The sequence below is a fragment of the Talpa europaea genome, assembly GCF_964194135.1.
Source record: "Talpa europaea genome assembly, chromosome: 4".
NCBI classification, from domain to species: Eukaryota; Metazoa; Chordata; class Mammalia; order Eulipotyphla; family Talpidae; genus Talpa; species Talpa europaea.
The window spans coordinates 115,213,548-115,229,391 of record NC_140070.1 but is presented as its reverse complement, the minus strand read 5'-3'; the positions used below and the strand labels follow the sequence as shown (position 1 = coordinate 115,229,391).

At 38.7% G+C, this 15,844-nt stretch overlaps 1 protein-coding gene across 5 annotated transcripts in view; it reads right to left on the bottom strand.

Annotated features, from left to right (window-relative positions):
* The window catches only part of IGF2BP2 (insulin like growth factor 2 mRNA binding protein 2), a gene marked incomplete at both ends in the record, with an annotated part of 164,187 nt that overhangs the window by 87,499 nt on the left and 60,844 nt on the right, over nt 1-15,844 (bottom strand). The gene's annotated exons all lie outside the window — the stretch shown is intronic.

Below are 15,844 nucleotides of genomic sequence, written 5' to 3'. Positions count from 1 at the left end.
AGGGACAATACCAAACACGTTTTATGAAGCCAACATTACACTAATACCAAAACCGAACAAGGACAACACAAAAAAGGAAAACTACAGGCCAATCTCCTTAATGAACACTGATGCAAAAATCCTCAATAAAATTTTAGCTATCAGAATCCAACAATGTATCCATAAGATAATTCACCACGACCAAGTAGGATTCATTCCAGGGACATAAGGATGGTTTAACATCCGAAAATCAATCAACGTTATCCAACACATCAACAAAAAGAAATATAAAAACCATATGATAATATCAATAGATGCTGAGAAAGCTTTCGACAAAGTGCAACACCCATTCATGATAAAAGCCCTTGAAATTCTTGGGATACAAGGAACATACCTCAACATCATAAAGGCCATCTATGACAAGCCAACAGCCAGTATCATTCTCAATGGTGAAAAGCTGAAAGCAATTCCATTAAGATCTGGAACAAGACAAGGATGTCCACTCTCACCACTGCTTTTCAATATAATACTGGAAGTCCTGGCCAGGGCAATAAGACAAGAGAAAGACATCCAAGGAATCCAAATAGGAAAAGAAGAAGTCAAACTATCACTATTTGCAGACGATATGATATTATACATAGAGAACCCCAAAAACTCCACAGAAAAGCTAATTCAACTCATCAATCAGTTCAGTAAAGTGGCAGGATACAAAATTAACACGCAAAAGTCGGTAGCCTTCCTATACACAAACAATAAATCTGAAGAAGAAGAAATCAAAAAACCATCCGTTTTGTTATTGAAACAAAAAAAATCAAATATTTGGGAATAAATCTAACAAAAGAGGTAAAGGACCTATACAAAGAAAACTATAAAACACTGTTAAAAGAAATAGAAGAAGACACAAAGAAATGGAGAGACATCCCCTGCTCATGGATTGGAAGAATAAACATTATTAAAATGGCCATCCTTCCAAAAGCAATATACAGATTCAATGCTATTCCAATCAAAATTTCAAAGTCATTCTTCAAAGAAATAGAACAATTATTGATGAAATTCATATGGAATCACAAAAAACCCCGAATAGCCAAAGCTCTCCTGAAAAAAAAAGAAGGGAATGGAGGCATCACACTCCCAGACTTCAAACTATACTACAAAGCCATAATCATCAAAACTGCATGGTATTGGAACAAGAACAGACATACAGACCAATGGAATCGAATAGAAAATCCAGAAATAAACCCACAGATTTATGGTCAACTAATCTTTGACAAAGGAGCAAAGAATATGCATTGGAGCAAAGAAAGTTTGTTCAATAAATGGTGCTGGGAAAACTGGGTCGCTACATGCAAAAGAATGAAGCTTGACCACTACCTCACACCATACACAAAAATCAACTCAAAATGGATTAAAGAACTAGACATAAGACCTGAAACCATAAAATATATAGAAGGAAATATAGGCAAAACACTACGTGATTTGCACATCAAAGACATCTTTACAGACACATCACCCAAAGCAGTGATAGTGAAGGCAAAGATAAACAGCTGGGACTACATCAAATTAAAGAGCTTTTGCACAGCAAAAGAGACAATAACAAAAACAAAGAGAAACCCCACCAACTGGGAGAACATTTTTGCACCCAACACTAATGATAAAGGACTGATCACAAAAATCTGCAAAGAGCTGATGAGACTCAACAACAACAAAGAAAATAATCCAGTCCAAAAATGGGCAGAAGAGCTAAAAAGAAACTTCTCTGAAGAGGAAATGCAAATGGCCAATAGGCATATGAAAAAATGTTCAACATCACTTGTCATCAGGGAAATGCAAATCAAAACTACCATGAGATACCATCTTACACCAGTGAGAATGGCACATATTAAAAAAACTAGCAACAACAAATGCTGGCGAGGGTGTGGAGAAAAAGGAACTCTTCTGCACTGTTGGTGGGAGTGCAAACTGGTCCAACCACTGTGGAAAGCTGTGTGGAGATTTCTGGACCTACTAAACATAGAGCTTCCATATGATCCAGCAATTCCACTCCTAGGTTTTTACCCAAAGGACACAGAAACATCAATTCCAAAGAACACCTGCACCCCTATGTTTATAGCAGCACTGTTTACAATAGCTAAGCTTTGGAAACAACCCAAATGCCCAAAAATAGATGACTGGATCAAGAAGATGTGGTACATATATACCATGGAATATTACTCAGCATTCAAAAAAGATAAACACATGCAATTTGCAGCAACATGGATGGCACTGGAAGGGATCATGCTCAGCGAAATAAGCCAAAAAGAAAAAGAAAAATACCAGATGGTCTCACTCATAGCAGGAATCTAGAAAACTTAAATAAGGGACCAGGAAAATGAATAACTATAAGAAAGTGAAAATCAAAATCAACAAAAAACTATGAACCAGAGACACTTTTTGGGGGGCGGGGGCGGGAGGGGAGGGATTGGGGTCAGAATGGGGGGACTGCAATTGTATGGGGAATATAACAATAAAATTTATAAAAAATAAATAAATAAATAAATAAGTAAAAAAAAAAAAAAACTAGCAACAACAAATGTTGGCGAGGATGTGGAGAAAAAGGAACTCTCCTGCACTGCTGGTGGGAGTGCAAACTGGTCCAACCACTATGGAGAGCTGTGTAGAGATTTCTTGACCTACTAAACATAGAGCTTCCATATGATCCAGCAATTCCACTCCTAGGTATTTACCCAAAGGACACAGAAACATCAATTCCAAAGAGCACCTGCACCCCTATGTTTATAGCAGCACAATTTACAATAGCTAAGCTTTGGAAACAACCCAAATGCCCAAAAATAGATGACTGGATCAAGAAGATGTGGTACATATACACCATGGAATATTACTCAGCATTCAAAAAAGATAAACACATGCAGTTTGCAGCAACATGGATGGCACTGGAAGGGATCATGCTCAGCGAAATAAGCCAGAAAGAAAAAGAAAAATACCGGATGGTCTCACTCATAGCAGGAATCTAGAAAACCTAAATAAGGGACCAGGAAAAAGAATAACTAAGAAAGAAAAAATCAAAATGAACAAACAACTATGAACCAGAGACACACTATGGGGGGGTGGGGGGTGGGGGTGGGGAAAGGAGGGATTGGGGTCAAAATAATAAGGGGGTTGCAATTGTATGGGGAATATAAAAATAAAATTAAAAAAAAAAAGAATTGTAAACAGTGAATGAATGGGCTAACTGCTCTTCTGAATGGAGACTGGCCTCTATTCCTCACACAGACTCTGTGACTGTCTATCCTGAATCTCTATGGTAACTCTGAGCCACTTCCTCCCAGGTGTATATTTAAAAGTAATGAAAACTCTGAATGCAGCTTTAGGACCATGATTTCTTCCTGTGGAGTATTAAAAAAACAAAAACAAAAACAAAATCTTTAAGATGTTTAACACATGTGGAAAAAAAAAGAATTTATAAAGGGACTTGTGATTACCCAGGATATGATCTCTCATTGAAAGGCAAAGACACTATTACAATTACCAAAGTCGCAGTGTTAAAAAGGTCCCTGATGGCAAGCCAAGAACATAAATCAACTTGGCTCAGAGAGAAAAGAGTCTGATTCCTGAGATAAATCAGGCAAGCACACATTTTGAACAAAAATTAAAAGTACACCAAAACCACAATGGCATCGAGGCATTTATCCCTCCTGTTGATTTAATATGACTGTAAACTCTTCAAAAGTGGAGACTCTTTCCTAGATCAGTTGTTTCAGCCTTAGCCACATCTGCATCCCCTGGAGTTCTTGTGAAAACACGTGTTGCAGGTCCCAACTTTAGTGTTTCTGATAGAGGAGATCTGGGGTGAAACCTAAGCACCTGAATTTCTAACAAAGTTCCCACTTAATGCTAAGGGCACCACACTTTGAACATCACTAATATATGACATGGGGTATACAAAGATGAGAGGACATTTACTGTTCTGTGGAGGACATCCCCTGAACAGCATGGAAGAACTATAGGATATGAGAATCCTTTAGGAAATGTCCACATAGCCCATACTTTGCCTTCGAGAGTGACAATGTATTGTCTTCTGGTTTTGAATTATACATTTCTCTAGATCTAAGACCTTCCAAAGCAAATGAGAGCAATTCCCCCAGCCTAAGAACCATCTCACCTGGGAAAACATGCTTTCCATCTCTTACAGGGACAAATTCTAGAGTAAGACACATGTGGGTTCAAATCTTGGCTCTTTGACTAAACTGTGAGCACTCAGGCAAATTATTTAATCTCTGAGTCACTGTTTCTTCATCTGTAAAATGGGAATGATGATAACAATGCCTACAAATCATAATATGGTTGTGAGAATTCAATGAAATAACATATCTGAAGTTCCTAGCTCAAAATCTAATTCATAGAATATTCAATAAATGTCAATGCTATCATGCTTCATCCTTACAACTTCTAGAATTCTCTAATCAGATCACTTTTAATTCAGGGACTCTTCCTTTACTGACAATTTCTATCTACCCAGACAAAGACAGAAGACAGAGATTCTCCTGAGAAAACACTCACAGTCCCCTTGGATTTCTTGGTCCTCCTGCCAATCTTAAATCTATGCTTCAACCCAGGCCCTCCTTATATGCTGAAGTATGAAGTCCACTGGGTATACTTTCATCCACATTCCTCCATTTCCCTTCTCTCACTACTTTCAAAAAACAGCCCTTTGAATAAAAGAAGAAAGATCCTCTTTAATTCAGCCAACCAAAGATAAGCAAACCATCATACCAACTGAACACATGCATTTCCTTTGACATATAAATCAACACACATTTTTTTCCTTTTAAACGTTGTTTTTTTTAACATTTTTATTATAAAATATATATAGAAAAGAAATTAAAAAATTAAGACCACTGGTGATTCTGTCACTCCAAGATAACTACTATTAATAATTTTATGAATATTACTACAGTTGTATATGTATTTATGGAAATACAATCTCATTATTTATTGTTCTGCAATCTTTTTTGCTTAGTATAGTGTACAAGTCTGTAAATATTCTTCTACAACATAAACTTTAATGGCTACAAAGGGTTTCATGGCATGGCTGGGCAATAATTTACTTAACCCCTTGAAGCCTTTCCTTTCACACACATACTGTGTATTGTTAGGATCCAGCACAATGAGTTAGTGCATTTACAATCTTTGTTCTCTGTCATTAGGTCATGTGCAAAGATAGAACTTTTGGCCTAAAAAGCTAAAGTTATCAATCCCTAATAAACAGTAGAATTTATTTTTTTTAAGATTTATTTTTATTTATACAAGCACTGGGGTACAAGCCAGAGGCATGGGAGGGTGAGAGGATTCACCAGAGAGAGAGCGGGGAACAGAACAGGCAGACTGACCAAAGACACTGCTGAGGGGAGCAGTGGGCAAGACAGGAGAGGTCTGCCGCACCATGTGAGTATCTCCCTGGGCAGCCGGAAATCAAACCCATGCTGCAGAAGCTGCAGACAGCTTTACAGCGCTGCGCTCAACCCGCTGTGCCACCGGGGAGGCCCAACAGTAGAATTTCTTAATGAGAAAAATATTTTAATTAACTAATTAAAATGCTTCCGTTCATTTTTAGCACATTCTAATATTGGAGAACAGGTGTTCCACAAACCCCTCCTCTTTTATATTCCAATATAACTGAGGCATTTCCCCCACTTCTCTTTTAAAGAGAAATTTAATTTTTTTCAGTGAAACTAAATTAAATCGGAATTTACTTTATACACATTCCCCAGGGCCTAAAAGACAGTAGAGCATTTAAAACATTTTTTTTAATTTAAAAAAGTAAGAAAATTAAAATATATAGCTATTTACTATGATTTAATTTTGTATTCACTGTAGTGAGCTGAAAGTGGTAGGGGAAACAAATCTAAGTCTTATACTGTACATTTTAACTAGTTAAAATAGTTGAAGAACCAAAGACCCTATATGAGAGGAAATCCAACACTTCTTGTCTCTCAACCAGATCTTATTAAACTTATGAGTACAAGAATCACCTTTCCAACACCAAGCATTTACCTTAGGGAATGGTCATGGCCTCCACACCTAATGCTGAAAATTCTCCTGAAGACTGTCAAATATCTGCAGGGTATGCTCTGCTCCAATGGGACCATTTGCCTCCTCTACCCAGCCCCTCCAAATCTGTGCCTCCTGCTTCTTGTTGGTTTTCTTTTTTTCACTACTTGCTTTCAAGCATGTGTCTTCCTCTCCATCTTGGGAAGACCAACACTACTAGAAGATGCAGAAAAGATTATGTATATAATCTAGAAAGAATCAACTCTTATATTCTTTGTGGAAAAATTCAATTTTTTAAGATTTATTTTTATTTATTCATGCATACAAGAACTGGGGTACAAGCCAGAGGTACGGAGGATGAGAGGATTCAACAGAGAGAGTGGGGAGCAGAACAGGTAGATTTACTGAAATGCACTGCTGAGGGGAGTAGTGGGTGAGACAGGAGAGGTCTGCTGAGCCATGTGGATCACCTCCCTGGCTGGGGATCAAACTCATGCAGCAGAGGCTGGCGATATCTTGATAACCCTGAGACTTTAACCCCTGAACCACCAGGGAGGTCTGAAAAATTCGATTTTTTATCATTTCCTATGACAAGTCATCCCTGGGGGATGTGAGGGTCTGCCAGTATCATAAGCAGGTAAGAGAACTGCCCAATCCAAAAAGACCAGCAGGACACAGCCATCCCCTCCCACCAATAGATAAGCAGACATTTCTTCTTTATTTCTTCTTTTTTTTTAATTTTATTTTTATATTCCCCATAAAATTGCAACCCCCTTATTGTGACCCCATTCCCTCCTTTCCCCACCCCACCCCCCCAGTGTGTCTCTGGTTCATAGTTGTTTGTTGATTTTGATTTTTTCTTTCTTATAGCTATTCTTTTTCCTGGTCCCTTATTTAGGTTTTCTAGATTCCTGCTATGAGTGAGACCATCCGGTATTTTTCTTTTTCTTTCTGGCTTATTTCAAGCAGACATTTCTTCTTGATGTCCCTGTGCCTCCAATTTAAAACTTTCTCTCTTCAAACCCTCCTCCCTCTTCTGACTTCCATATAATACTTAATAAAACAAAATAGCAACCTTCTCCCAAGATTCCCAGGACAAGATCACTGGGCCATTTTTTATTATTCTATTTCCTTACTTTTGACTTTCATATCTGATCACTAAGTTACACCAAGTCCTGCCTCTTCAGAACATTTCTTCCATCTGCCTCTTTCTTTTTTCCTCAATTAATATCACAGTTCAAGCACTTATTACCCAACATCTAGACATATCAATCAATGGGCTCTAACCGGCTTTTCCACCCATCAGTGCGTTCCATCCACTGCCACCTATTCTGATCAGAACTTTCTGCTGATCAAAAACTCAGGTGGTTATGGAGTAAAACCTGACTGTGCTTAATCAGTACTCAAGATGCTCCATGGTTATGGTCATATCAGTGAAGCAAAACTATTGTGTTCTTTCTCCTGGGACACACTTACATGAATACTCTTCAGTTTCCAAACTACTCTTGACACCTTTTCTCTCTTCCTTGAATTCTATTCATACTTGAGTGTCCAGCTCAAATCCAATATTTTCTATAAAGCCATTAAAAGGGCTATTGATCACTCTCCTCTGCATTCTCATTCATTCAAAAACTATTTGAGTTCCACTGATGTGCCAGGCACTAAGTTAGCAGCTGAGTGTGAGCATTTAAAAAAAAAAACCAACACAGACATGGTTCCTATTTTTATATTTTTCTCTCTCCATGAGTCATATCTGCATCAATTAGGTGTAAACCTTTGGAAGCTGCATTTTACTCACATATTTTTTTCTTCCTCTTCAGCACTCCTCACATAGTGTCAGGCACGTGGTAAATGCTCAGTAAATGCTTACTGATTGATTTTTGATTAGTGCTTTCAGATCCAATCTACTCACATATACATACCCTGACATGCTAGTTGAGGCAGCAATTTGTGCATCCAAGTTAGCTGGTTCATATCTGAAGGGTTTAACCTTTATTAACACCATGCTCCAAAATCAATGTGGTTAACAGGCCACCTGATGGGAACAATAGTATTCTTTCCCGCAGAAAATAAAAGCAGTTTGCCACAGACACTAAGAATACCTTGTGAGCCAACAGCAAAGGGCACACTTTTGAATGGCAACAGGAGATGGTCCCAGTGATCTTTGCTTTCACATGTTCAGAAACAAAACATAAGTTTGATCAAAGATTCCCAGTCATATAATGCCTTTGATATTCCTTGTAAACTCATAATTATCCCATCTTGTATATATATTTAGGAGGTATGTTAAAGATCAAGCATCTAAAATATGCATCAATTTGGCCAATATTTACCAAACACTAAGAAGAGGCAACACAATTTATAGAGAAAAGCATAAGCTTTGAAACCAAAAAAACCTCAGGTTGATTCCTAGATTTACCACTATTTGTGTGGAAGGACATCAAACCTTGCTTGGTTTTAGTTTCCTTTCTCTCTAAAGCAAGGAAGAGGCCACCACAGGGTACAGGATTGCCTTGAGGATTAAATGAGACAATGCATGCAAAGCACTTGGCACAGGTAGCTGCTCAGTGAGTGTAGAGTCGTTGCTATAGTTGAAGAAGAACAGGCAGCAGAGGATTCATTGTGCTGGCCACTGACAGCCAACAGGGCCATCTCAAGGGAGACACTGACAGAGTGAGAGAGAACAGATGAATAATATTCAACTATCTGATGCCTTGGAACTCTATGTATCTATCATTAAAGTCTAACTAATGTGGAGATTTCGCTGTTTCACTGATATCAACCACAAGCTACATTATTCCAAAGCATTTATGAAGTGAAATACTCTTCCTCCAACTGCTCTCCTGTCATAGTCATTTGACATTTTCAACAATCCAAACCGTTTTGAGGAATTATAGGCCAATGGTAAAACATTTGACTGCACTTCAAGTGTTTTCATGCATTTTGCCCTGAGCTAATAAATAGCTTGTAAATGCATAGAAAGTCATTATTGTTGGGCCTCCCCGGTGGCGCAGCGGTTGAGCGCTGGGTTGCGAGGCTGCCCGCAGCCTCTGCAGCGCCGGTTCGATCCCCGGCTGTTGGGCGAGGGTCCCACATGGCGCGCAGACCTCTCCTGCCGCCACTGCTCCCCTCAGCAGTGTACTTCGGTCCTTCTGCCTGTTCTGCTCCCTGCTCTGGCTCTGGTGAATTCTCTCACCCTCCCACACTTCTGACCGTATCCAGTGCTTGTATCAATCAATAAATAAATCTTTTTCTTTTTTTTTTTTTTTTAAAAAAGAAAGTCATTATTGTTTCTAAAACCAAAGTTGGTTCTTGAAGGAAGGCAGTGCTGGGAATTCACAACTAGTGGAAAATTCTGCTCTGGTTGCAGGCAAAAGTAAGAAAGGACACGCCGAGCATTATAGTAGACAGACACACAAATGTTTACTGAACAGAATGAGTTTCCGTTACAATGAATCCCCACATTCAGCATAGTATAACACCTGAGATGCCAAAGTAAAAATGTTTCCAAAAAAAAAGAGTTCTGATCTTCAGAATCAGAGAAGGAAATACTAATGTCAGTTTCCATCTTTCTTGAGAACCAAGAGTACCTGGAAAAAGTACTGAAGCAAAACCTGGTAGTCACTTGCAAACATGGGCCACTGTCAACTTTATCCTCTGTTTCTACAATTATGGGGGTGGGCAGTTTGTGCACATTTTAGTTAACTGGGTTTCAAGTTCATCTAGCAAGCCAAGGATAAATGCTATTCTTTAGCATCTTGCTAGAAAAAAAATTAGCCCTCCTCCCAAGAAAATACTAAATATTTGGTACTCAAATCCCACTGAAGAACAGGAAGAATTAGGAAACAAAGAAATGTAAAGGGCAAAGACATAAGAGTCCAGTGTTTGAGTGTTCTCAGCCTTGCTGAAGAGTGACAACTATTCCCTCCATGACCCCAGACACAATGTCTGAAAAGGAAGGCTGAGAAGGCTGTGGATGATCTGACTAGAATTTCATGCTTATTTATACGAGTGACTTGGAGCCAGTCCTCAGGCTTCCAAACTCTCAGAAGCTAACTGTAAATCAGCAAATAAGACATGTGCTGCAAATAGCACAATTTCTCATGAGCAAAAAACCCTGGCTATGTTGTTAGATTTTTTTGTAGTTAAATAGAGAGTGATAAAATCTGTTTTAACATTTACCATGAAAATTTTCAAACTTACACAGAAACTTGGTTGATAGTGTGATGAACCCAGTTTTAACAGTTATCAACATATGACCGATCTTGTTTCATGAGTTTAAAGCTGAACTCAGATATCATAACATTTAATTTAGAAATACTTCAGTGTGTAGCTCTAAAAGATGAAAACATTTTAAAAGTCACTATGCCATTATCATATCTTAACACAAAGTAATTCCATTATATTCTCAAATATGCTCCAAATGTCACATAACCTCATCTTTTAAGAGTTGATCAAAAATTGAATGTTAACAACGGAAAAGAAACTTAGAGACTTCACTGTCCAATTTCTACCCATTATGACTCAAACCCCCTGGAAGCAGTTACCTCATTATGTTATTTTCTTCCAGGATGTCATTTTACCATTTTTTAATAACTGCAACTTTGAATTTTTTGAATAATGGCTTTATTGAGTTACAGACACAAACCATAAGATGCACCCATTAATTTTTTTATTTTTTTATTTAAATGTTTTATTTTATATAATTCTTACATCTTTTTTCATCTTTGCACAATGTATGAATTTTCATTTTGGTTATATTCCCCATACAATTGCACCCCACCCCTTATTTTGACTCTAGTCCTTCCTTTCCCTGCCCCTCCCTCCTCCCACTCACCCCCATAGTGTGTCTCTGATTTATAATTGCTTGTTGATTTTGATTTTTACTTTGTATTGATTAGTCTTTTTCCTGGTCCCTTATTTAGGTTTTCTAAATTCCTGCTATGAGTGAGACCATCCGGTATTTTCCTTTTTCTTTCTGGCTTATTTCGCTGAGCATGATCCCTTCGAGCGCCATCCATGCTGCTGCAAACTGCATGTGAGATGCACCCATTCAAACTGTACTATTCGCTGGTTTTTAGTACAATCACAAAAATGTACAATCATTACCACTATTTTAGTTTTAAAACATTTCATCACCCCAAAAGGAAACCCCGTACCCAATAGGAGTCCCTTTCCCAGACCTTGGCAAACTCCAGTCTGCTGTCTGTCTCTGGATTTTGCCTTTTCTGGACATTTTGCTCAATATCATACTGTTTTTAAAATTGTTTGACATGGCAGGAGCTGTCCTGGGAGGGCACTAGGGGAACCTGACACTGGTGGAAACAAGATTCCCTAGCAGGGGTTCTCCCCCAATCCCCTACTTTGGGAGCAGAGAATTCACAATTTCTTTTAGCTTTGCTGTGAGAAAGCGGAGTTGAATTTGTGGTCCAGCTTCTATGATTGTGTAGCCTAATATCAGATACATTTCTCTGAACAAACTTCTCTGTCCTCACTCTAGTATTCTACCTTAATTTTCCTTTTGATTTATTCATTTGTTTTAATTTCATAATTCAAGAATTTTTGTACTTTATTTTAAACACATTTTTGGAACAAGGAAAGATTTAAATGCACCACATTTCTCTGCAGACATTTTGGTACTATCATGTCTTAAAGGCCTAGAAAAGTACTGACTACGAGCATTTTCTTTTTTATGATGCTGAGGCTGACATTCCCCAAAATATGGCCCTATGACTCCAGATAAGGGGTATGAACGCATAAACGGTAACTTAAGAGAAGTTATATGAATTTTATTCCTGAACAAGCAAAAAAGAGGGCATATGTTTTGTTTTTTTTAAAGATTTATTTTTATTTATTTATACAATCACTGGGTACAGTCAGAAGCACGGGAGGGTGAGAGAATTCACCAGAGCCAGAGCGGGGAGCAGAGCAGGCAGAAGGACCGAAGTACACTGCTGAGGGGAGCAGCGGGCGGCAGGAGAGGTCTGCGAGCCATGCGGGACCCTCCTCCGGTGGCCGGGGAGCAGCCGGGGATCGAACCGGCGCCGCAGAGGCCGCGGGCAGCTTCACAACCCAGCGCTCAACCGCTGCACCACCGGGGAGGCCCCAAGAGGGCATATGTTTGGGGGCAAAACCTGTGACAAAAAAGTTGGTGACTCAATGGTCTAGAGAACCAAACGTAACGGAGTTGATGATGGGGGAAGGAAAGAGACACTGCAAGAATCACCCCACCTGGAGTCTCAACAACTTATCATACCGTGTGCACTGTGTGTGTGTTTGTGTGTCTGTGTGTGTGTACACGCGGGCATGTGTGTACTTCAGAGAACAAGAACCGAAGCTTTACTGCTAGGGGTGTGAGGTACCAAATTATTCAGCACATTTTATATGATGGTATTGGTTGTTCTACTCTTGCCAAAAGAAAAATATCTTGTACAAGTAACAGTAAAAGACCTCACAAGCAGAAGACATTAATCCTTCTCTTGATAGAGCCCAACAAAACTCTTCCTGCACCCAGGAATGCAATGATTAATCAACTAATGTGGACCCAAGTTTTGTTTATATATTCCAACCATAAACATTAATTGAAATATTTCCATTGCAACAAAATCACTTTGGTTTGGATTTAAACACTACTGTATGACAGACAGGCATGTTTGATACTATGAAAGTATAACTTAGTAAAGTAAATGTCCTGTATTAAATCCAAGGGGGAACAGAGTGGAAAGAACGTTGCTCTCAGGTGTATGGCTGCTTGACAGGTAGCGAAAGGAACTGGGGTTTCCTTCCCATGTGATAAACTGCAGCAGATATTTCACCCTGCTTTAAGGTTTTAGAAGATCATGCATAAGGAAAAATTCGCCTGTTGGTATGTTTTGTTGAGGTGGGGATGGGGGGTTGTTAGGTTTTAACATGCAAAAGAGAGACACCTGTGTGGGAAATACCATGTCTCAGACAAATCAAGTTCTGGATAGTATTTAAATAGGGGTCAAATCCCAGAAGGAACCTTCAATATAATAACAGAGGTAAATATTATAACATAACTTCAACAGGCTGTATTCTCTTCCAGTTGTTGCTCTAGGAGAAATGAGTCTGGGGGAGAGAAGAAAGGCATGGGCTAGCTGAGATGCACAAAGGTTATGTTTTTTTTTTTTTAATGCCAGTAAATTATAGATTTTTATTTTTTTATTTTTTTTTAAATAATAAATTTTATTTTTATATTCCCCCATACAATTGCAAACGCCCCATTCTGACCCCAATCCTTCCCCTCCCGCCCCCCACCCCCCAAAAACTGTCTCCGGTTCATAGTTTTTTGTTGATTTTGATTTTCACTTTCTTATAGTTATTCATTTTCCTGGTCCCTTATTTAAGTTTTCTAGATTCCTGCTATGAGTGAGACCATCCGGTATTTTTCTTTTTCTTTTTGGCTTATTTCGCTGAGCATGATCCCTTCCAGTGCCATCCATGTTGCTGCAAATTGCATGTGTTTATCTTTTTTGAATGCTGAGTAATATTCCATGGTATATATGTACCACATCTTCTTGATCCAGTCATCTATTTTTGGGCATTTGGGTTGTTTCCAAAGCTTAGCTATTGTAAACAGTGCTGCTATAAACATAGGGGTGCAGGTGCTCTTTGGAATTGATGTTTCTGTGTCCTTTGGGTAAATACCTAGGAGTGGAATTGCTGGATCATATGGAAGCTCTATGTTTAGTAGGTCCAGAAATCTCCACACAGCTCTCCATAGTGGTTGGACCAGTTTGCACTCCCACCAACAGTGCAGAAGAGTTCCTTTTTCTCCACACCCTCGCCAACATTTGTTGTTGCTAGTTTTTTTAATATGTGCCATTCTCACTGGTGTGAGATGGTATCTCATGGTAGTTTTGATTTGCATTTCCCTGATGACAAGTGATGTTGAACATTTTTTCATATGTCTGTTGGCCATTTGCATTTCCTCTTCAGAGAAGTTTCTTTTTAGCTCTTCTGCCCATTTTTTGACTGGATTATTTTCTTTGTTGTTGCTGAGTCTCATCAGCTCTTTGCAGATTTTTGTGATCAGTCCTTTATCATTAGTGTTGGGTGCAAAAATGTTCTCCCAGGGCCTCCCCATTGGCGCAGCGGTTGAGCGCTGGGTTGAGAGGCTGCCCGCAGCCTCTGTGGTGCCGGTTCGATCCCCGGCTGCTCCCCGGCCACCGGAGGAGGGTCCCACATGGCGCGCAGACCTCTCCTGCTGCCCGCTGCTCCCCTCAGCAGTGTACTTCGGTCCTTCTGCCTGCTCTGCTACCCGCTCTGGCTCTGGTGAATTCTCTCACCCTCCCGCACTTCTGACTGTACCCAGTGCTTGTATAAATAAATAAATAAATGATTGAATAAATAAATAAAATAAATAAATAAATCTTTAAAAAAAAAAAATGTTCTCCAAGTTCGTGGGGTTTCTCTTTGTTTTTGTTATTGTCTCTTTTGCTGTGCAGAAGCTCTTTAATTTGATGTAGTCCCAGCTGTTTATCTTTGCCTTCACTATCACTGCTTTGGGTGATGTGTCTGTAAAGATGTCTTTGATGTGCAAATCCCGTAGTGTTTTGCCTATATTTCCTTCAGGTCTTATGTCTAGTTCTTTAATCCATTTTGAGTTGATTTTTGTGTATGGTGTGAGGTAGTGGTCAAGCTTCATTCTTTTGCATGTAGTGACCCAGTTTTCCCAGCACCATTTATTGAACAAACTTTCTTTGCTCCAATGCATAGTCTTTGCTCCTTTGTCAAAGATTAGTTAACCATAAATCTGTGGGTTTATTTCTGGATTTTCTATTCGATTCCATTGGTCTGTATGTCTGTTCTTGTTCCAATACCATGCAGTTTTGATGATTATGGCTTTGTAGTATAGTTTGAAGTCTGGGAGTGTAATGCCTCCATTCCCTTCTTTTTTTCTCAGGAGAGCTTTGGCTATTCGGGGTTTTTTGTGATTCCATATGAATTTCATCAATAATTGTTCTATTTCTTTGAAGAATGCCATTGAGATTTTGATTGGAATAGCATTGAATCTGTATATTGCTTTTGGTAGGATGGCCATTTTAATAATGTTTATTCTTCCAATCCATGAGCAGGGGATGTCTTTCCATTTCTTTGTGTCTTCTTCTATTTCTTTTAACAGTGTTTTATAGTTTTCTTTGTATAGGTCCTTTACCTCTTTTGTTAGATTTATTCCCAAATATTTGATTTTTTTTGTTTCGATAATAAAAGGGGTGGTTTTTTTGATTTCTTCTTCTTCAGATTTATTGTTTGTGTATAGGAAGGCTACTGACTTTTGCGTGTTGATTTTGTATCCTGCCACTTTACTGAATTGATTGATGAGTTGAATTAGTTTTTCTGTGGAGATTTTGGGGTTCTCTATGTATATTATCATATCATCTGCAAATAGTGATAGTTTGACTTCTTCTTTTCCTATTTGGATTCCTTGGATGTCTTTCTCTTGTCTTATTGCTCTGGCTAGGACTTCCAGTATTATATTGAAAAGCAGTGGTGAGAGTGGACATCCTTGTCTTGTTCCAGATCTTAATGGAATTGCTTTCAGCTTTTCACCATTGAGAATGATACTGGCTGTTGGCTTGTCATATATGGCCTTTATGATGTTGAGGTACGTTCCTTGTATCCCAAGAATTTCAAGGGCTTTTATCATGAATGGGTGTTGCACTTTGTCGAAAGCTTTCTCAGCATCTATTGATATTATCATATGGTTTTTATATTTCTTTTTGTTGATGTGTTGGATAACGTTGATTGATTTTCGGATGTTAAACCATCCTTGTGTCCCTGGAATGAATCCTAC